The sequence below is a fragment of the Notamacropus eugenii genome, chromosome 6 (genome assembly GCF_028372415.1).
Source record: "Notamacropus eugenii isolate mMacEug1 chromosome 6, mMacEug1.pri_v2, whole genome shotgun sequence".
Classification (NCBI taxonomy): domain Eukaryota; kingdom Metazoa; phylum Chordata; class Mammalia; order Diprotodontia; family Macropodidae; genus Notamacropus; species Notamacropus eugenii.
The window spans coordinates 283,091,481-283,115,161 of record NC_092877.1 but is presented as its reverse complement, the minus strand read 5'-3'; positions in this window follow the sequence as shown (position 1 = coordinate 283,115,161).

Here is a 23,681-nt window from a genome sequence, read left to right as displayed (position 1 = left end):
TCCCAAGCTACTGGCATCAAGGCTGCTCTATCAGCCTCAAGGAAATGACTCTGATTTACATAAAAACCAATTCCTATATTCCCGTCTTACCTTGCCCACTTCCAGTGCCTTGGAGATCCAGGTTTCAGGCTGTGGAAGGTTGTTCAGGCCTTCACAATCAGATTGATCACAGTCTTTCAAAATCAAAAGCCTATTAAAGATTTGTACTCAAAGCAACAGTGCTGGACAGCTCAGAACTGTAGGTGCTGAGGAAAACAGCTCTGGATATAGTGCCAGGATAGAGAACTAAGTAACAGAGGGAATGAGACAAGTGACCAGGATTGTCTTGTAGCACTCAAGGAATGCCATGGAAAAGAGAATAGCACATAGCAGGGAGGAGTTTTGACCACAAAAACAAACAAACAAAAACTTGGGTCAGAGACCTAAGCTAGAGATCAATGAATTAGTGTGGGAAGAGGCTGAGATGCTTTGAGATACAGCCCTCAGAAAAACTACAGTCATTGGGGAGGGATTCAGGAAGTGAATAAGAAGGAAGAAAAGGGAGAAAAAAGACTGAAAGTATCAAAGATTTCAGGAAGAAGACACCCCAAAGACTTTTGAACATAAACAGATAACCAATAACAACAGAATGAAATATAGCTTCCAGAACTAGTAAACAAGTTCAGGCATCATGAATAAATATTGCAATATATCTATACAATTATCTACCTATAAATAGAAATAGATAGATAGATAAACAGAGAGAGACAGACAGACAGACAGACAAATAGATAGGTAGGTAGGTAAGTAGATGATCCAACATTTAATAAGACTAAAAACCATGCGGAATTTGGGAGAACATGTCAACTACAAAATGTTGCAACCAAGTAACTGAGTTACTAAAAGAAATGAGAATTATGAGAGCAGAATTTATACCTTACATAGAAAAAATAATGAATAAAATAGAAAAACTGGAAACTGCAATAGCAAACTGCACCAAATAAACAAAAGAGAGATAAATAGCTTGGGAATTCAAATACATAGAAGTGAAGGACATTCAAGAAGAAGAGACTAAAACACAATAATATTAAAAGAAATATGCTATCTATGCAAGCAAAATATACTTATCTCAAAGACAGGATACTCAGAGACAACCTTAGAATCCTAGATCTCCCAGAAGAACATGACAGGACTAAAAACACTTGACATGGTAATGAAGTAAATAATAGAAGAGAACTGACCAGAATTTCTGAACTCAAAAAAAATGAAATTCCAAGAAAAAGAATTGCCTCTGAAAAAAATAAAAGGAAGCAAACTCTTAGACACATAGTCATTAAATTTAATAATCCAATTAAGAAAAAAAAAATTCTGCAAGCCGTCAGGAGAAATAAAAAGGAAAGCACATTCAGATAACACAAGACTTCTCAGTATCCACTAGAAAGAAAGAGGAGAGAATAGAATATCGAAGGGCACCGGAGCTCAAGATTCAAGCCATGGTGACTTATCAGATCCTTTGAACCTATATTAGTGAAAACTTTGTTCATCATTTGTCTTTATGTAGTAATTTGTTATTTTATATAATGGTTTAAGTATTATTATTAAGTATTATTATTAAAGAAGAATCTGAAATATTTTATAAAAAAATTTTCAAAACAATAGAAATGCAGCAGGTAAAGACAGCAACAGTAACAATAGAAAGACATTAAGAGATTTCTTTCTAAATGTACAGAAGGGGGAAAGACAGGAATCTTTTGAGAAATATCAATGAAGAGGTTTTCAAGAAATATTATGAACAGAATCTGGTGATACCCTGCTGATAAGTAAATGCTTCTTTTGTATAACTGTATTACAACATTGAAGGGTACATGAGGAGATGGAGGGGAACAGAAAAATAAAGAGAAATGAGTTATGCTCTAGGTTAAAATCAAGGGATAACAATCAGGGAAAGATGACTTCTGTCATCTCAGAAAGAGAAGAGTCTAAGGGGGAATGGATGGGTGAGGAGGAAAGAGGAAAGAATGAAAAAGGGGGAGGGGGAAGGAAGCCTCAATTAAGACGTAGGAGAAGTTTCTACTGAAGATCAGTGTTTTATGGGTGAAGAGAAATAGTAAAATTACAATGGATGTGACCTGGGGTATTTATTGCTTGAAAAGTCTATTTGTTTTTGGAGGGGATGAGGTTAGAATCCTGTGGGCAACTGAAACCTGGAGGAGTGGGAGACAATGGACACAGGGAGATCTCCTAGCAAATGCAGACAAAATGCAACAAAAGAGGGTAGAGATCAGCACTTGGAAAGGGGTCCTAGCATGGGGCACAACCTCTGTGACACTGAAGCAATTGGCATTGCTCTGATAGTAAGGCAAAATAGAAGGGGAAATCCATAGGCTAAGTCCTACTAGGCAGTGACAGAAAGCATCTAGACAGTCTGGAATGTATACCTCTGATGCTTTAATTATATGAATTATATAGAGAAAAGAAATAGACCAGATAATTATAGGGGTCATGAATTACAGACTGAAGGACTAGATTACATAGAAAGAGAAGAGGAACAATGAAAAAGTGAGATATTTTTTAGAAAGAGGTACCAAAACAAAAAAATTTAAATGTCTTTAATTTCCATTCTCCTGTTAGAAGAATTCAACTTAATAAACATTTCAATGCTCAAGAAACTGTTAAGAATTGAGGATAAAGGATGAAATACTGCCAGTTTGTGATCAATTTTCAGAAAACTACATTCATAACATTAACTTATAAAGCAGGAAAATCCTCCAAAATATCAGGCTAAGAAAATTAGATGTAGTTTAACTTTGGGAAAATGCCAAGTTTGTCTAATAAGAATGTACAGTAAAAATAACATTTGCAAATTTCATGTATACTATATGATACATATTTAGTTGCAGACATAAAAAGCTGCTGTAGTGGAAATGAAGGACTTCTTTAATGTAGGAGTATACATTTTATTAAGATTGAACACACTACAGCTCCTGTAATAAATATGTATACATATATATGTATATATACACATATGTAAATATGTATGTATGCATGTGCACAGATATGTATATATGTATACCCATACATATACATGTGTGTATAAAATCATATCATTACTATTAATACTACTACATCTATGCATCAACATGTCCCTACCATACCTAAAAAAGAATTAAAGAGATAAATAATTGTTAATTAGGTTCTCATGAATGCTTCTGTTGCAAAATCAAATAACTTTGCTTCCATTAAGCTTTCCTAACTTTATTAGTTATTTATCCTATAAGTAAATATTACATCTGCATTTTCACATATATGTCTAATTTTTGATGTCATATTCTATCAGTTAATAGTTTCTCCCACTATACCTTGTGATGAAGGCAGTGTTTTACGTATGTTAATCTATTTTATATTTTAAAATGGAGCTACAACATAGACGTATTTAATAAATATGTCGTTATTTCTTTCTTCTTGAATATTACCTGATCTTGACCCTTAACTAAAAAAATCACACATATGTATAGAGGACGTGTAATATAAAAACTGTATAATCACAAAAATAAATTCTATAAAAACAAATTTGGATTTTATGTGGCTCCTTTCTACCACTTTCAGATATTCCATCTAGTGCCATCACTCAACATTAGATTCTTTTTTCAGGCCCCATTCATCCATCTCTAGGATTTGGTCAAAATCCTTATGGTTGTGAGTTACAAGCTTCCAGGTTTCTCTCTCTGTCCTTTCCTAAAGGAGTTTGCAAATTGGCTGAAAATCTTCCTCTCTAATTAAACATATGTCCTGATCCTTGAGAAGTCAAATCTACATGATGGTGGCACTGTAATCACCCTTGACTTCCAGTTTTTTCCACTTTTTTTACTCTTATGACCAACAACAGTTTCAATTTGCCTCATGCATATGAAGTAAGGCCTTGCCATATGTTTCTTCTTTGCATAACTAATACAACCCTTATTTTGGAACTCAGAAATTCTCATCTCATACCAGTCATTTCCCCAACTCCATCTCACTCTGCTTCAGTCTTCCTTAACCTGTTCACCATACTCAATATACCATTCAATCCTTCTAGCTACTTCACCAATCATTTCCCAAGACAATTCTACCTACTCTAGTTTTGCTTTCCTTTCTTTGCATTCCTTTCCTTGTAGTTGATCAGGTTAAACATAAACATCTTCCCTTTCTGTGTTTGTCCCTTGTGCCCCTTTATCCTGTCACTGTTTTCATCTCTATATTCTTAAGCCTTGCTTAACTGAGCTATCTGATCTTCTACTCACAATTATAAAGTAATGAAGGGAGAGAGCCAAGATGGCGAAGTAGAAAGACACACATACACATAGCTCCGAACACACAAACCACAGAAGGGCTAGAGGGAACCAAGCCAGGGCGAATTCTGCACCCAGAGACCACGGAGTATTGGAGCGAGGGAGATTCCTGCTCCGGAGAGACCTGCGGACCTCTCGCGGGGGGGTCCTTCGCGCCGCGGACTGGGCGCCGGGACGGGTAGCGGAGTGCAGCCCTGCCGCGGCCGCGACACTGAGGGGAGGAGATCCGAGAGGGCTACGGGGACGGGATCTACAGTGGCCACGCGGGTCCCCCCACCCACAGAGGGACTTGCAAACCTCTCGCAAAAGGTCCGTCGTGCTGCAGACGCGGAGCCCAGCCCGGACCTGAGGTGGCAGCAGCGGCCATGGCTCCCAGAGGCACAGATCTGAGAGGGCTCCGGAGGCGGGATCTTCAGCGGCGGCACGGGCCCCCCCACCAACAGGTGACTGAGGGGGGTGGGTGAGAGAGTCTCTTTGGCGGGTTGAGAGGGGAGTGGGGTGCCCCCAAGGCTCAGGCCCCCCCGGGAGGTGGGGGCTGAGAGACGGCTGCGGACGGGGGCTCACCAAATGGGCAGGAGCCTGGATCCATTGTGGAAGGTCTGTGCATAAACCCCCAGAGGGAGCTATGCCTGAGAGGCGGCCCTGCCCTTGACAACCTGAACTTAATTCTCACACTGAATAGCAGCCCTGCCCCCGCCAAAAATCCTAAGGCGGGAAGCAGCATTTGAATCTCAATCCCCAAACGCTGGCTGGGAGGACCAGGAGGCGAGGTGGGTGTGAGGAGAACATTCAGAGGTCAGGCCACTGGTTGGAAAAAATGCCAAGAAAAGGGAAAAGAAATAAAACTATTGAAGGGTACTTTACCGGAGAAAAGACACTTCCTCCCTTCCTTTCTGATGGGGAGGAACAATGCTTGCTATCAGGCAAAGACACAGAAATCGAGGATTCTGTGTGCCAGCCCACCCAATGGGCTCGGGCCATGGAAGAGCTCAAGAGGAATTTTGAAAATCAAGTTAGAGAGGTGGAGGAAAGACTGGGAAGGGAAATGAGAGGGATGAGGGAGAAGCATGAAAAGCAGATCAGCTCCCTGCTAAAGGAGAACCAAAAAAATCTTGAAGAAATTGGCACCTTGAGAACTAGCCTAACTCAGCTGGCAAGGGAGGTGCAAGGGGCCAATGAGGAGAAGAATGCTTTCAAAAGCAGAATTAACCAAATGGAAAAGGAGATTCAAAAGCTCACTGAAGAAAACAGATCTTTCAAAACTGGAATGGTACGGATGGACGCTAAGGACTTTTCGAGAAAGACAGATATCTCAGAACATACCGCTCAGATTCGAAAAATGGAAGATAATGTGAAATATCTTATTGGAAAAACAACTGACCTGGAAAATAGAATCAGGACAGACAATGTAAAAATTCTGGGACTACCTGAAAACCATGATCAAAAGAAGAGCCTAGACATCATCTTCCATGAAATTATCAAAGAAAACTGCTCTGAGATTCTAGAACCAGAAGGCAAAATAAATATTCAAGGAATCCGCAGAACACCGCATGAAAGAGATCCAAAAAGAGAAACTCCTAGGAACATTGCGGCCAAATTCCAGAATTCCCAGGTGAAAGAGAAAATATTGCAAGCAGCTAGAAAGAAACAATTCAAGTATTGTGGAAATACAATCAGGATAGCACAAGATCTGGCACCCTCTACCTTGAGGGATAGAAGGGAATGGAATAGGATATTCCAGAAGTCAAAGGAACTAGGACTGAAGCCAAGAATCACCTACCCAGCAAAACTGAGTATAATACTTCAGGAGAAAAAATGGTCTTTCAATGAAATAGAAGACTTTCAAATTTTCCTGATGAAAAGACCAGAGCTGGAAAGAAAATTTGACTTTCTAACGCAAGAATGAAGAGAACCATGAAAAGGCGAACAGCAAAGAGAAATCATAAGGGACTTACTAAAGTTGAACTGTTTACATTCCTACATGGAAAGACAATGTTTATAACTCTTGAAACATTTCAGTATCTGAGCACTGGGTGGGAGTACACACACACACACACACATGCACACACACACACATACATAGAGACAGAGTGCACAGAGTGAATTGAAGAGGATGGGATCATATATTAAAAAAAAATGAAATCAAGCAGTGAGAGAGAAATATTGGGAGGAGAAAGGGAGAAGTTATATGGGGCAAATTATCTCTCATAAAAGAGGCAAGCAAAAGACTTATTAGTAGGGGGATAAAGAGGGGAGGCAAGAGAAAAACATGAGGTCTACTCTCATCACATTCCACTAAAGGAAAGAATATAATGCACACTCATTTTGATAGGAAAACCTATCTCATAATACAGGAGAGTGGGGGACAGGGGCACAAGCAGGGTGGGGGGGAGGATGGAGGGGAGGGCATGGGGAGGAGAATGCAATACGAGGTCGACACTCATGGGGAGGGAAAGGACCATAAGAAAATAGAAGTAAAGGGGGACAGGATAGGGTGGAGGGAAATATAATTAGTCCTATACAACACAACTAGTATGGAAATAATTTGCAAAACTAAACAGATATGGCCTATATTGAATTGCCTGTCTTTCAAGGGGAAGGGGTGGAGAGGGAGGGAGCTAAGGAGGTTAGAACTCAAAGTGTTAGGACCAAATGTAATGTTCTTACCACTGGGTAACAAGAAATACAGGTTAAGGGGTAAAGAAAGCTATCTGGTCCTACAGGACAAAAGAGAAGATGGAGACAAGGGCAGGGAGGGAGGATAGAGGAGAGAGCAGATAGGTCACAGGGGCAATTAGAAAGCTCGGGTTTGGGGGGGGGGATAAAAGGGGAGAAAATTTGTAACCCAAAATTGTGTGAAAATAAATGTTAAAAATTAACAAAAAAAATAAAGTAATGAAGGAACCACAGAGGAATTCACAATAAATTCATGAAATTTCACGTTGATTAGACATTCTCTTCTTCACAGTGTTTTTTTCCTTCCTTCATAAATGTTCCCTTCTTTCTCAAAGCTTCAATGCTTCTTCCACCACATACCCTGACAAATATGTTTTTTATTCAGAAAAGAGTAGTCATCTGTCATGAACCCTGCTCTTCTTCTACACTCTACCTCAAAACACACTGGCAGAAGAAAGGGGGAGCCAAGATGGCAGAGTAAAAGCAGAGACTTGCTTGAGTTCTCTTCCAAACCCCTCCAATATCTGTAAAATGACTCCACAAATTCTAGAGCAGCAGAACCCAAAAAAACAACAGAGTGAAACTAATTTCCCACTCAAGACAACCTGGAAGATTGACAGGAAAGGACTGTTATGTCAATCTGAGAGCAACACAGTTCAGTGTGTGGCCACACTCGCACAGAGCTGGCCCTAGCAGACCTGCATCATGCCTCAGGTGATTGAATCACTGGCAGCTGTAGCAGTTTCCAGACCTCTCAAACTATGAAGCAAAAGAAAACTTAGAACGTCAGTAGGAAAGGTCTGTGTAGTGTGGGTGAGAAGAGCTCAGTCCAGCCTCATCACTGAGGTGGATGAGTCAGGGGTGGTGGTGGAGGCTTCTTCTAGAGCTCTGAGCCCACAGATAGTAAGGGAATCAAGTGGTTGATCAGAAGGGTATTGTAGACCTCTATTTTCTGGCACTGGGGCAGAATTATCTTGCTTTGTCCGTACCTGGATCTGTATTGTCGTTCTTGGTAGTCGTCCTATGACAAAAAGGAGCACTGGCATGACAGCATGACAAAGTTTGTGGCAGTACTGAGGAGGGAATCCTCTTCACAATTCCAAGGCTGAAAAAAAGGCTTGTTGTTACTCATAGACAAGAACACAGACTGGAAGAAGAGTAAACACCTTTTCTTTGATCATACAGCTTTGGAAGAACTGAAAATTTACAGTTCCCTAGAAATATCTATGAAAAGAGCTGCACAAAAATCCTGAAATTTGGGTCAGTACATGCTCCACATTGGAATTAGAGTCCAAACTATAACAAAGAGTTAAAAAGTCAAGTTATTGGCTAGGAAATCTTACATTGGTGATAAAAAAAAGATCAAAATATACAACCAGAAAAAGGAAACAAAGTCAAAGCTCTTACATCCAAAGCGTCCAAGAAAAATATGAATTGCTTTCAGGCCACAAACAAGTCAAAAAGGATTTTGAAAATCAAAAGTAGAAGCAGAGGAAAAATGGGAAGAGAAATGAAAGGGATGCAAGAAAATCATGAAAAATGAGTCAATGGGTTGCTAAGGGAGATAAAAAATATACTGAAGAAAATAACACTTTAAAAAATAGCCTAACTCAAACAGCAAAAGAGGTCCAAAAAGCCAATGAGGAGAAGACTGCCTTCAAAAGTAGAATTGACCAAATAGAAAAGGAGGTCCAAAAGCTCACTGAAGAAAATGATTCCTTGCAAATTAGAATGGAGCAAATGAAAGCTAATGACTCTATGCAAAATCAAGAAACTATAAAACAAAACCAAAAGAATGAAAAAAATATAAGACAATGTGTAATATATCCTTGGAAAAACAACTGACCTAGAAAATAGAACCAGGAGTATGATTTAAAAATTATTAGATTACCTAAAAGCAATGATTTTTAAAAAAGCACCTAGACATCATCTTCCAATAAATAAACAAGGAAAACTGCCTTCATATTCTAAAATCAGAAGGCTAAACAGAAGTGAGAAGAATCCACTGATTGCCTCCTGAAAGAGATCCTAAAAAGAAAACTTCTAGGAATTTTGTACTGAAATTCCAGAATTCCCAGGTCAAGGAGAAAATATTGCAAGCAACTAGAAAGAAACAATTCAAGTATTGTGGAAACACAATCAAGATAACACAAGATCTAGCAGATTCTATATTTAGGGATTGGAGGGCTTGGAATATGATATTCCAGAGGTCAAAGGAACTAGGATTTAAACCAAGAATCTTCTACCCAGCAAAACTGAGGACAATCCTTCAGGGGGAAAATGGATATTCAGTGAAATAGAAGACTTTCAAAAACTTAATGAAAAGATCTGAACTGAATAGAAAATTTGATTTTCAAATACAAGTCCCAAGATAAACATGAAAAGGTAAACAGGAAAGTGAAATCATAAGAGACTTATTAAATTTTAACTGTTTATATTCATATACGGAAGATGATATTAGTAGCTCATGAGACCTATGTATGTATAAAGCAGAGGCATGGGGTGAAATGGATATGAAGGGATGATATCTAAAAAATAAGATCAAGGGGTGAGACAGGAATGTCCTAGGAGAAGGAGAAAGGTAAAGGTAGAATGAGGTTAATTGTCTCACATAAAAGAGGCAACAAAAAGCTTTTACAGTGGAGGGGAAAAGGGTGGAGATGAGAGGGAAAGAAGTGAAACTTACTCTCATTAAATCTGGCTTAAGGAGAGAATAACATACACACTCGGTTGGGTATGGAAATCTATCTTACCCTATAAGAAAGAAGGGGGGAAGGAAATAAAAGAAGGAAGAATGATAGAAGGGAGGACAAATAGGGGGAGTAGTAATCAAAAGCAAACACTTTTGAAGAGGGACAGGGTCAAAGGACAGAAGAGAATAAATGAGGGGTGATTATGACCAAGGGACATAGACTCTTTCACAACATGACTATTATGGAAGTGTCTTGAATGTCTATATAGGTTATACATGTCTAGGAGGGTAGGGAGGGAGGAGGGAAGAGAATTTTTGAACTCAAAATTGTAAAAGTGAATATTAAAAATTATTTTACATGCAACTGGGAAATAAGATATACAGGTAATAGAAATGTATCTTGCCTTGTAGGAAAATAGAAGGAGATAATAAAAGGAGTGGGAGGTCATAGATGGGAGGGCAGATTGATGAAGGCATAATCAGAATCAGAATGCTTTCCTTTTTGGGTTGGGGGAGTGGAGAGATGAGGAGAAAATTTGGAACTCAAAATCTTGTGGAAGTGAATGTTGAAAACTAAAAATTAATTATAAAAAAAACCCACACTGGCTATCCTCATCACCTTTATGTCTACTATGGACAAGGAAAAGGTGGCCCCTTTCAAATCCAAATGCTTACTGCCTGTACCTTGATCCCAACCAATCTCAAATGATCTTCTATGAATCTTCCACGATTATTCCAGAATTATTTTCTTTCTGTGTCTAAGCCTCTGTCTTTCTCTCTCCCTCCTTACCTCCCTACCCTTCAACACCAACTATCTGTAAACATGTTCAATTCTACCCTATTCTCAAAAAGTTCTCACTTGACCCTGCAAATCACTTCAAGTTCATCCTAACATATATTTCTATATCTTTTACTGCCAACCTCCTGGAAAGAATTCATAATATGTTGAAATCTAACTTTGAACCCCACCTCTAAACTGAATTTTTTTTATGTTACTTACTAAATCTCATAGCTTTAACTCATCCTTCATCCTCTTTGCCCTGTGTAGCTTTTTCAAAGAAATTAATTATATATTTTCCCAATTGCATATCAAGAACATTTTTAGCATTCGATTTATAAGATTTTTGAGATCCAAATTTTTCTCCCTCCATCACTCTTCCCTCCCAGCATTCCTGAAAATAGTAGTCATTGATATAGTTTATACATGTGCTATCATGTAAAATGTATTTCTACATTAGTCACAGTAGTAGTAGAAGAAACAGATCAAAAGAACAAAAACATGAAGAATAAAGTAACTAAATATGCTTAGGTCTGCATTCAGAATCCATCAGTTCCATATCTAATGTGGCAACATCCATTCAGTAAATAGAATAGCATTTTCCTCCCTGAGTCCTTTGTATCTACTTGTCTTGGATCATTGTGTTGCTGAGAAGGGCTGAGACATTCATAATTGATCATCATACGGTATTACAGATACTGTGTGCAGTATTTTCCTTGTTCTGCTCATTCCACTTTGCATCAGTTTGTACAAGTCTTTCCAGGTTTCTTTGAAAATCTCCTGTTCATCATTTCTATTGCACAATGGTATTCCATTACATTCATATACCACAGCTTGTTCAGCCATTCCCCAACTTCTGGACATTCCCTCAGTTTCCAATATTTTGCCACCATGAAAAGGACTGCTATGAATATTTTTGCACACATAGGTCCTTTTTTCTTTTTGTATGATGCCTTTGGGATACAGATCTCGTGGTGGTATTGTTGCATCAGAGGTTTGGTTTCTCTTTAGGCATAGTTCCAAGTTGCTCTCCAAAATGGGTTGATCAGTTCACAGCTCCACCTACAGGGCATTAGTGGTCTAATTTTCCTGCATTCCCTTCAACATTTATCATTTTCCCTTTCTGTCATATTAGATAATCTGAAAGGTGTGAGGTGGTATCTCAGAATTGTTTTAATTTGTGCTACTCTAATCAAAAGTGATTTAAAACAGTTCTCTGTATGCCTGTAGATAACTTTGATTTCTTCTGAAAACTGCCAGTTCCTTTGACCATCAATCAACTGGCAAATGGCTTATATTCTTATAAATCTGACTCAGTTCTTCATATATATGAGAAATGAGACCTTTATTACAGTCACTTTTTGTAAAGATTGTCTCCCAGCTTTATGTTTTCCTCCTAATCATTGTTGCATTGGTTTGTTTGTATGAAAGCTTTTCAATTTAATGTAATCAAAAATACCGATTTTGCACTTCATAATGCTCTATCTCTCTCTTCTTTGAGTATGAATTCTTCCTCTCTCCATAGATCTGACAGGTAGATTATTACTTGAATAATTTGAATATATTGTCACCTTTTATGTCTAAATCATGCAACCATTTTGACCTTATCTTGGTATACAATGTTGCTCCATAATTGGTTTACATCCTACTGTTTTCCTGTTTTTGTAAAAGAGTGAGTTCTTATCCCCAAAGTTGGGACCTTTGTGCTTGTCAAACAGCAGATTACTATAGTCATTGACTACTGTGTACTGTGTACCTAATCTATTACACTGATCCACTGCTGTATTGCTTGGCCAGTATCAGACAGTTTTGATGACTATGCTTTATAAAATAGTTTGAGATCTGGTATGCTAGACTGTGTATTTTTTCATTAACTTCCTTTATATTGTTGACCTTTTGTTCTTCAGATTAATTTTGTTGTTATTTTGTCTAACTCTATCAATTTTTTTGTTAGTTTGATTTGTATGGCACTGAATAAGTAAATTTGGGCAGAATTTTCATTTTTATTATATTGACTTGGACTAAATGAGCAACAATATTTTTCCAATTGTTTAGATCTCACTTTATTTGTATGAAAAGTGTTTTGTAATTATGTTCATATAGTTCCTGGGTTTATCTTGGCAGGTAGACTCCCAAGTGTTTTATATTATTCATAGTTATTTTAAATGAAATGTCTCTTTCTGTCTCTTGCTGCTGAATGCTTTTGATCATATAAAGAAATGCTGATGATTTATATCACTTTATTATATCCTGCAAGTTTGCTAAAGTCGTTAATTATTTCAAGTACTTTTAGTTGATTCTCTAGGATTCTCTAAATATGCCAATACATCATCTGCAAAGAGTGATCGTTTTGTTTCTTCATTTCCTATTCTAATTCCTTCAATTCTTTTTCCTCTCTTATTGTTATAACTAATATTTCTAGTACAATATTAAATAATAGTGGTGATAATGGCATTCTTGCTTTACCACTGATCTTATTCTAAAGGCTTTTAACTTATTCCCATTACAGATAATATTTGTTAATAGTTTTAGATAGATACTGCTTATCATTTTAAGGAATGTTCCCTTTATTCCTTTGATCGCTTGTGTTTTTAATAGGAATGGGTGCTATATTTTGGCAAAAGCTTTGTCAGCATCTATTCAGATCATCATATGATTTCTTTTGGTTTTACTATTTCTTGTGCAGTTTTTTATACTGCTAACCACACTCTTCTGATTTCTTTTATAACCATTCTGCTAACTTTTAAGTCACTCCAGATATTTTTGCTGCATCATCACCTATATCTTGTCACTTTCATAAATGTTCTCTAGGTGTCTGGTGTGTCTCTCCCATCTTATGTCTATAAACTCTATCTTGGAGAGTTCATCAGTATGGATGGACCTAATTATCATCACTATGTAGATGATCTCATCAAACCTATATATCTAGCCATAACTTCTAGGTACCAAATTTTCAACATATAATTCATTTTCTAAGAAAAATGTCATTCCCCCTAACTACCAAAGTTTGCAAACTTGATGTAATCTTTGATTTTTTTCTCCTATCTTACCTCCCCATATCCAATCAGGTAGAAAAATTTGCCAATCCTATCCATGCAACAGCATATTTTTGCATCTGGCTCCCTTTTCTTCATTCATATGGCTACAACTCTAGTTCTGTCTCTCATCACTTTTTACCCACATGGTCGAAATAACCTCCTGATTGTTTTTGAATCTAATTTCTCCTTTTTTCAAACTATTATCATCCCAGCTATACAAATAATCTTCATATTGTACCTGACCAACCACATTACTCCTCTGCTTAAAAGTCTCTAGTAGTTCCCAGTTTTTGATAGGACAGGATAGGATAAAATGTAAACTCCTTAGCCTGGCATTTAGGTCCCTCTGCATTATGACTTTCACTCACCTTTTTGGTCCTGTTTTATTTTATTCTTCATTAGGTACTCTGGATTCCAGTCAGATGGTACTAATATTTTATCTCACATATCTGAACATTTATAATGTCTTTTCCCATTCCTGAAACTTACACTCTCCTCAACTCTACCTCTCAGAATATTTGCCATTCCTCAAAGCTGAACTCAGAAGCAAACTGTTCCATGAAGCCTCCCTGATGTTCACAGTTTTTAGTGTTCTCTGTCTCCTTGATTTAATTCATTATATATTTAATTGTTACCTCCCTCAACAGAATGGTAGCTTCTGAATGAGAGGGAATATCGTGTTTTATTGTGTATCTTCAGTACCTAACAGAATATCTCACGTAAAGTGTTTCGTAAATATTTGTTGAATTGAACTACATTTTTAAGTTCCTTGAAAAGGCGATCCACACCTGTCACTTTTTACTGTGTGCGTGTGAATGGCTTGCCATTCATTTTGTTCTGGAGGTACTACCAATGGGCTGCACATGAGCACATCGTGACTGCTACTTACATGTAACTTTCGCTTATTCTGCTACTTGTCCTTGCTTCAAGGTCGCTGCTATCGTTGCCTCCAGAACACCTCAGGAAGCAGTGATTGTCAAGAAATTGCATTCTACATGCTTGCTAGGCTAGAAAAGTTATAAATATTTATATTACCCTATAAATTTCACTTCTGATATGTTCTATTATCTTTCTACTTGAATTAAATATCCATTTAAACAACAGAGCTACATATTTTTTTTGGGGGGGGGGGCAAGACGACAAAGGTATGAACTAATTTACCTGTCAAAAAATAAGCAGCTACTTCACAAGACCAATTCCCAAAGAGTTATCACTTGGCCAAGGTAGAAGAAGTGGCAGAATTGTTTGGATAGAAGTGAGCATGTGATGGCCAACACATGACTTCTCAGCAATTTAAAATTAAATTTCACTGCTCACTTCTGTATGTCATTTTCCTAACCTTTACTATCTAAACAAGAGGAGGATTAGGAGAGACTGCTATCAAAAGGAGTCACATATCCACTGTATTTTAATTAGGCTGTAGGCAATAGACATTATAGAGAAGGCCAGGAAAACACTTAAGGGGTGGGGGTGGAGGGGAAAAGCTAATTAGAACTTTTAATACTATGCTTATTTCATCATTTAATTCCCTAAAATCTTGCACACTGGGGTAAAGTAATGACATACACATTTCATTTCTCTAGGTCCCCAGGAGAAGTACATTTGCACAATTATATTTAACGTAACCACAATTAATTCAGATCACTCAATCCAAGCAATGGTAGGTAACACCTTTGATCAATCACAGCAATGCCTCTTCTTGCAATGAAGTGCCTTTTAAACAGTGAAGGGACTCACACACAAAGTTAATCATGTACATGGTTCATTCAATTGTCTACTGTGTTTGGAAGGTGGTTAAGTTTGGGAGGAAACAATGTACTTTGAGGCCACACCAGTCTCTTCATGCTGGCATAACTACCTAAATACTGAAAGAATTGAATGAATCCTACTCACAGAAATTCAAAAGTCAAATGAAAAAAATGAAGGATACTTTCCTTTATTCTTTCGTTGTTGTTGTTTTTAATATTGTTAGGGAATCCATTGTTCAGTCTATTCCCTTTAATCTATCCCCTACAAAAGAAGAAGCATAATGACTATCAAGGTCCTTACCATCCTACCCCCAGGAAATCTTACAATATATTATTTATCCTAGTGCCTCCAGATAGGGGAAAAATTCCTCTACTTGTGTAAGTGCCCAACAATATCAGATTTTACAATCTACAGTATTGGATTTAGCAGACTATTTCACCCAACAGAAAATACAAAATAATAAAAGGACTCACAGTTCCCTAGACCAAAAATAGTCAATATGATTCTCTACCTGATAAGTCACATCTTCAGGGACCTATGCAGGTTTCCTGTCTCTTAGTACCATCTTAAAGACTTGAACTCCACCTTAAATAAAAATTGGGATTCCCAAAGAAGCAAATCTCTAACATTTTTCCATATACACACACATGCATATACACACATACATACTGATAGACATATATGTATGCTTGTGTGTATATGCATATGTGGATGTGGATGTTTGTATGTATGTCTTTATAAAATGCATATTTATGCATATTATGTGTATGTATATACCTCTAATCTTATAGTACTACCCTATGGGCAGGTAGGTGGTGGAGTGGATAAAGTTCTGGGCCTGGAATCAAAAATGCTCATTTCCCTGAATTCAAATCTGGCCTCAAACACTTATTAATTGTGTGACTCTGGGTAAATTACTTAACCCCCTTTGCCTCAGTTTCCCCATCTGTAAAATTACTAGTGAAGGAAATGGCAAACTACTTCATTATCTCTGCCAAGAAAACACAAATGAGATGATAAAGAGTCAGACTTTACTGAAAACAAAAATGACAATAATAACAAAATAGGCTTGCACTTCATCTGGAACGAAAATGAACTTTGCGTGATAGAACTTATACCACATGAACACCTCATAGTAACACCAGAGGATAAAATCAAAAATTTTGTTTTTTTGTTTTTTCTTTTATATTGGTTTTAAGAGACAGTCATAAGTCTGGTCTAGTGACACGGAACTGATACTCTTCATACATATGACTTCCTGTTTTTCTTCTAGGCTTTCATTAGCATGGAGATCAGATAGAGGGAGAAGAAAGGGCTGAGAATATACCCTCAGCTCTGTACTACATTAAAGTAAAACAAAATAAAACTGGATTTTCTTGACCTAGAACACAGGTATAACTCCATGGTATTTGTAACAGCAAGCATCTCAGCGTAACCAGGCTGGCTGCTAGCACAGGTTCTTAGATCTGCTTTACTAGAAAAGATAGCTGTTTAACAATCTTTTTAAAATTACATTCACTAGTTCAGGAGAAAAGTCAACATGCTGAACTTCTGAGAAAACACAGACAGAGAAAATATAAACTAAGAAATAAAGACCAGCAGGCAAGGCTTTACTGCCTGAATCAAAGCAATATTGCTATAAACTTTACATACATACTTGGATTGAGAGAGCCTTTACATCTGAGCAGCCAGGGGTCTGAACATATGCTACTCAGAGTCTGGATCAGGAAGTCACAAGGCCTTTCTCATAATCGAGCCCCCAAAGAAAAACCTCACCTCAGAGTATAGGAACACTTCTCAGAGCCAGAAGACATCACAACTCTCATGACTCAACACCTAATTAGCAGTTAGCAAAGGTGTGAAAGCCTTCCTACAAGCAAGCTTTCCTTAAGTAAGATTCCCTTAATTAACTCCATGTGAGGCCTATTAACGGGTGGGGAAGATCTTACATCCCATTAACATTATTACAGTAGCATAAGCCAATCAACCACTTCTTAGAAACGTAGGATTACTTATTCATTCTGATTGAATTGTGAATGGCAAGTCAAATATCCAAGCTCAGAATTTGTCCCCAACTCTAAAAAAAAGATATTAATGGAAAAATTCACTCCCTCCATAGGGAGATCATAGATGTAGAACCTTGAATTCTACCTCACACATATCACATTGGCAAAGATGACAAAAGGAGAAATACCAAATGTTGGGAGCATAAAGGCAGCACACTGTTTGTGAAGTTATGAACTGGCACAGCCATTCTGGAAAGCAGTTTAGAATTACATCCTCAAAGACATTAAATCCTTCTTACTCTTTGGCCCAGTGATAACACTATTAGGTACATATTCCTAAGAGATGAAAAAACGGAACAAATCACTATATATGTAGAAAATATTTACAGTAACATTTTTGTAGAAATAAAGAAATGGGAACCAAAAGTCTCATTGACTGTTTTGGATTGTTAAATGAATTATGGTCTATGATTTTAATGAGATATAGTATCATAATGAATGATGGAATAAAACGTATTCAAAGAAATTAGAATGATCTATTTGAACTGATGCAAAATTAACTGAGGAAAATTTAATTTTGCAATGATTGCATTATTAGACGAAACAGTTTTGAAAGAAGGGGAATCTTACCAATTCAATGATAAGTTATGATTTTATGTCTGAAGATGAAGTGTTGAGAAGAACTTGGTGGGTTTTTTTTGAAAAAGAAACTTTACTATAAGGGATTTTTTTCTCCTTTTTGTGTCTGAGGGTATAGAAAACATAAAAATGAAGATTTGTAATAGAAAAAATAACAAAAATAAATTGGATTTAAAAAGAAACCCTTTGGGCAAACTATTCAACCTTATAATTTTACTGATGAGAAAAATGAAACTGGGGAAGGGTACATGACTTGGCTAAAATAGTAAGCATTAGAGACAGGAATTGAACAAACTTTTTCTGATTATATAGTGTGCTTTACCTTTTACCGTGATGTCTCTCAATGAAATCTAAATCCCCCTCAAATGTCAGCCTTAATGCTTCATCAGGTTGGGAAGCCTTGATTTGTTGTATATCACTATGCTTCTGAATGTGTTTCTAGGTTCCATTTCAGTTTCAACACTGGTCAAAATTTGCACAGCTGATGACTTAAAAATATTTTCCATGCAGTTATTTATTTGCAATGACTCCAGCAACTTCTCTATTTTTCCTCATTTTTATCCCTTTGCCTCTTTCTGAAATGAACAACTATGAGGTCTACTATCTTCCTAGGTCACACTTATCCATGAAATCCAGTGATTCACACAAATTCCTTTTTAAAGGACTTTAGATAATTATTGCATTATGAAGTCACAGTAAACAAATTGGAGGCCTCAGAGGCATAAGTATCTAACTCAACACACCAACAAATCACATCGCAGTGTTCCAAAGTGAAAAGTTATTTGGAAAAGTGAATAGCTGTTTACAAAGATTACATGTTGTGATGGGGTTGTAAATTTCTGGACCACTGCTCAAAATATTGGAATATTGTTCTTTTTGCAGGTATGCAATATATCTTAAAGGGAAATGGAAAAATTCACTTAAATGGAAACTTCTAAATCTAATCAAAAAGGATTTAAGCAACAAAGGAGAGGGAAGAAGCTGCCAGTGGATATCTACCATATATAATTGCTATGATGAAGGAAGAAAAAAGTAATAAAGTTTCTCAAAAATGCACAGAATAAAATCTAAGAAAGGAGGCTGCAATAAATATCATGATCTCTAATATCTGTATACAAATATACAAAATATTGGAAACAAGTATGGTAAATCATAGATCCTAAAGTAAAGAGACAAATTTGACTGAATAGTCATGCATAGATTTGATCATAGGGGACCGATGGCCTGAATATGGATCTGGAACTCTGTATCTGTATCTTATTCAAAATGAAATATGATAGAAATAATGGTGATCAAGACAGCATGGTATGTTAGAAGAAAATCAGGAAATAAAGGATGAAAATATCTTGGTGAGTACTTATATAAAAATAAATTGAGGCAAGAATAATTACCTTATCACTAGGGTTTACAACAGACCATCTGGATAGAAGGGGGAAGTAGATGAGAACTAGGTTAGATCACATGCTCAGCACAAAAACAAGACATAATAAATATAGAGGACTTCAATTATAGTGACATCTATTGGAGCTCTCTTGTCACCAGAAGCAGTTAACCTAATGCCCTGGTGTGTTTTAATGAAAGTTCTATACATGAAGAAATGTAGAGAGCAATAACAGAAATTATTTTCATGGATCTGATTCACATCAAGGACGAAGCTGTGGAACAGATGAAAGTAATGGGAAATTTGGGGAAAGAATCACTCCATCTTAGATTTTTGGAAAGATAATAGAAAAGTCAGAAATAGTTTGACATATGCCCTAGATTCTGATAAAACAAATTTCAAAGAAATAAAATAAAAGCTATGGTGGAAGCAAAGCTAAGAGAATTCAAAAATTTTCAAGAATGCAATTCTGAAATCATAAACACAATATCTAAAATGTGTAGATTTTTTAAAAATTACTCCCAAAATTGATTTGGTAACATTAGATTATCTTTTTAAAGATATATATATAGAAGTTGATATCGAGCAGTTAAAGGGATAAATTTAAAAAAAAGTGTGGCATAAGAAAAGTGTTAAAACTCAGGATGAGCTGAGGCTGGTAAAAAAAAATTCTATGGACTTCTGGAAAAAGAGTTGTTTTTAGATTTATTCGATAAAAGTAGAGAATCAAAGATGGAATAGGACTGCTGCTTGGGGTGTATGGGACAAAAAAAAACCTATCAGAAAGATAGAAGAACTATTCACCTCTTATTTTGATTTTACTTTTTGTGACATGAGAATGACCTTCATTTTGGAAAAGATAGAACAAAAATAACTAAGAGAGCCTACCCCAAGATAAATAGGGAAACTGTAAGAGAACATCTAGTAGCCCCTAATGAGCTAATGTCACTGGGTACAGACAAACTACCTCCCGCGTTTTAGAAAAAAAAAAATCCACAGATATGATTGCTGCTTTAGTGTCAAGGATCTTTGAATGTTTGTGGCAAAATTGGAGACAGTCAAATGTTCTCTTATTTTTCAAGAAAAGGTAGTTATGGAACCTCTAAATGACAGGTAATTGATTTCAGTTTTGACTCCTGGCAAACATTCAGTGCGCATTATTAAAACGAGTATTTAGTGAACATCTAGAAAAGGTAATGATGATCTCAAAGAGTCATCATATCTTTACCAAGAATAGTTCATGTTAAAATTAACCTCACTTCTCTTTTTGGCAGGGTTACTATGCTGGTAGAATTGGAGAATGCTATAGATATGGTTTATTTATATTTTATCAAAGTTTTTGATAAATTATCCCATGTTATCCTTGTGGTCAATGGACAGTGAAGTGCTTGCCACATGTAATTTAAACTTTTGTCTACTTTTCGTAGGTTTCTCATGTACTGACAGAAAGTTAATCACAGATATTTGGATGATGGTTTATATATCACGTCCTTTACTATAGCATCTTAGGAAATATTTCTTTCTAAAGCTAATGAAGTCGAATTGAAAGATTCAAGTCAACTAATTATTGTGGGGGTGCAACATGACACTGGGGGTTTGTGAGTTATAGCATTATGAATTCACTTACCCAGACTGAAAGGACATATTAGTCACTTGTCTTGGCGTCCAGCTTGCAGTATGACTGTGGCACACTTCTCACATTTGTTGTCTTTGTAAAGGGTAATAATACACTATTATATTCATAAACAAAAATTTATTTAGGCATTCTCTAATCTGTAGTTACCTCCCCTTTTTTGCTACTACAAAGAGTCAAGATATCAACATTGCATGAAACATTCCATGAGCCTCCAGAATATTCTTCTGTTATACACATTACTATCCTTATTCAATCTATCATGTTGCCATTCTTTCCTGATGAACTTCCCTTAAGATTCAGTCCTCGTTCTATTAACGGACTTCTACTCTGACTCTTCTGCTTCATTCTCCTGCTATCAGTATCCGCTTCATTATCATCCCTTCTGAGCAGGCTGAATGCATGGCAGGGGAAGGGAGGACACTTTGCTCCCTCGGTCATGAACACGTACCGCAAGGGCAAAAGTATTTCTTATTTCTTTCAGGGAAAATTTCCTTATCTCTAAAGCAATGAAAATCTCAAGGGTGTCTGAGGATATGTGGTTTCTCCAAGAACCATCTCGGATCCTGAATTTGTTCTTATTAAGTGCAACCCTTGGGCAGGTATTGATGCACTGAGAATGAAGTCAGGGAGACAGAGTTCACATCTGGTCTTAGACGCTTGCTAGTTATGTGGCCCTGGGCAAGTCACTTAACCTCCACTTCCCTCAGTTTCTTCTACTATAAAGTACAGATGATAATAACATATACTGCTCAGAGTTAGGAGGTTCAAAATTTAGTAAAATGCACTTAGCTTATCACAACACTTGGTATATGACAGCCAGCATCTAAATGCTTACTCTTTTCACTTCCTCACTCCTACTTGACAGCAACAGTACTGGTCTTTAAAGGCATAAAATTCAGCTAAGTCATTTGGCATGATGGACATTTCACCAGACTGATTTAAAGAAAATATCCATTCCTCCCCAATTTAAAGGACCCCTTTTGTGTGCTGGAGGACAATGAAGTAAACTTGAAAGAAAAGGGTCTGGATTCAAGCAACATTTCATTTTGAATTCTAACTGACATTTCTCAGTTGAGTGAACCAGTGCTCACTCAAGACAGTTTAACCCATCAGCCCATGTTTCTTCTTCTGTAAAACAGAGCATTGAGCATTTGTGTCGTTGGCCTCTTATTGTCACTATACGGAACTAATTTATTCACTTTAAATCTTAGAGAGATATGTGAATGTCAATAAACTTCTATTCATCTAGAATGGTTGGAGAATAAGATGTAGTGGACAAATAGAAGCTCCTGGAAAAGGATGATATAGAACTTTTATGAAATATGGCTTAATCTTTATTTGATTTTACTGAAGACACTTGAAGATTTTGAAGTACCTAAAAAAAATCATCATTTTGGACAACAGTTTGCATTATATCAAACTGTAGAAATTAAAAACAAAATGAGAGCATGAGGCAAAACCTAACCTAATCTTTATTATCTGACTGGTAAATGTAACAGAATAATTATATCAACTTTTTATTATATCATTTTTTTCCACTGGAGAAAGAATCGACATTTAAGATATTTAAGTTTTCTGGTTTTTTTTCCACTAGATTCAATTTGCTCTACTACTGAATCAACTAATGCTTCCTTCTTCTTGCCTACAGCAATTAATATATTATAATAATTATCCATTACCTTGCTATAAACATGTTCTTACTATATTTCCACATGCCACATTCAGGACTTCGAATTTTTCTAATGGATAAACTGGAGTTTTGGGAAATGTGATTTAAAAAAAATAAAGTTGAATCCTTTGAAATAGAATCATACCACTCAGTGTTCAGAGAGGCATAAGCTAAAGAACTTAGGTGACAGAAAGGAAGTTAACAGTATATTTTGTTTTGAGAAGAATTAATGAAGCATGGAGTAAGTGTATTAATTATTACATGGCAAAAATAAAGATGAAACTTGATTTAAAATTTATTTTAAAGTTGTTGGTCTGCTAACACATAGCTCCAGAGGAGCTCAGAATTTGCTAACAATAAAACTTTATTTGATTTCATAGTAAAAGCACAAAATTAATTTTCCATTGTAAAGTAGCATATCTTAGAAAAATGTTATCAATTTCTTTTGCTTTATTAGTATACACAAGATTCATTATTAAAACTATATTCTAAACAATATTATACATTTAAACTATAGAAAATAACAAATGCATAACCCTACAGTATTTTTAACTGAGGGTTCCAGAAGGGCCTAGAATTTGCTAAAAACAAATCCTTGATTGTTTACTTAGTTAAGGAAGAGAATTACATTTCAATTATATAGCACCATATTTGAGGGCAAGAATGTTCATTTCTTTTAATTTATCAGTACACATGAAACATTAGTAAATTGTATTCCGAATGATAATATAAAATTAAAATATCCAACATAATAAAAGTTTAATCACAGAATGGAAAAAAATTTCTAGTGATGATCAAGGTACAATATCCCATTTGTGTTGTAAATGAAACTATATTTCAAGTTTAAACATTGTCATACTTAATAAACTAATCTTTATAGGTTACTTAAGACTCTTTTTTTAATTTAATTAATCTGTTTTCAACTTTCAACAATCACTTTCACAAGTGTTAAATTTTCTCCCCCTCCCTTTTCCCTTCCTTCCTGAGACAGCATGCAATCTTAAATGGGTTCTACAAATGCATTCTTATTAAACATATTTTCACATTAGTCATATTGCATATAAGAATTAAAACAAATTGGAGAAACCATAAGGAAAATCAAACTAAAAT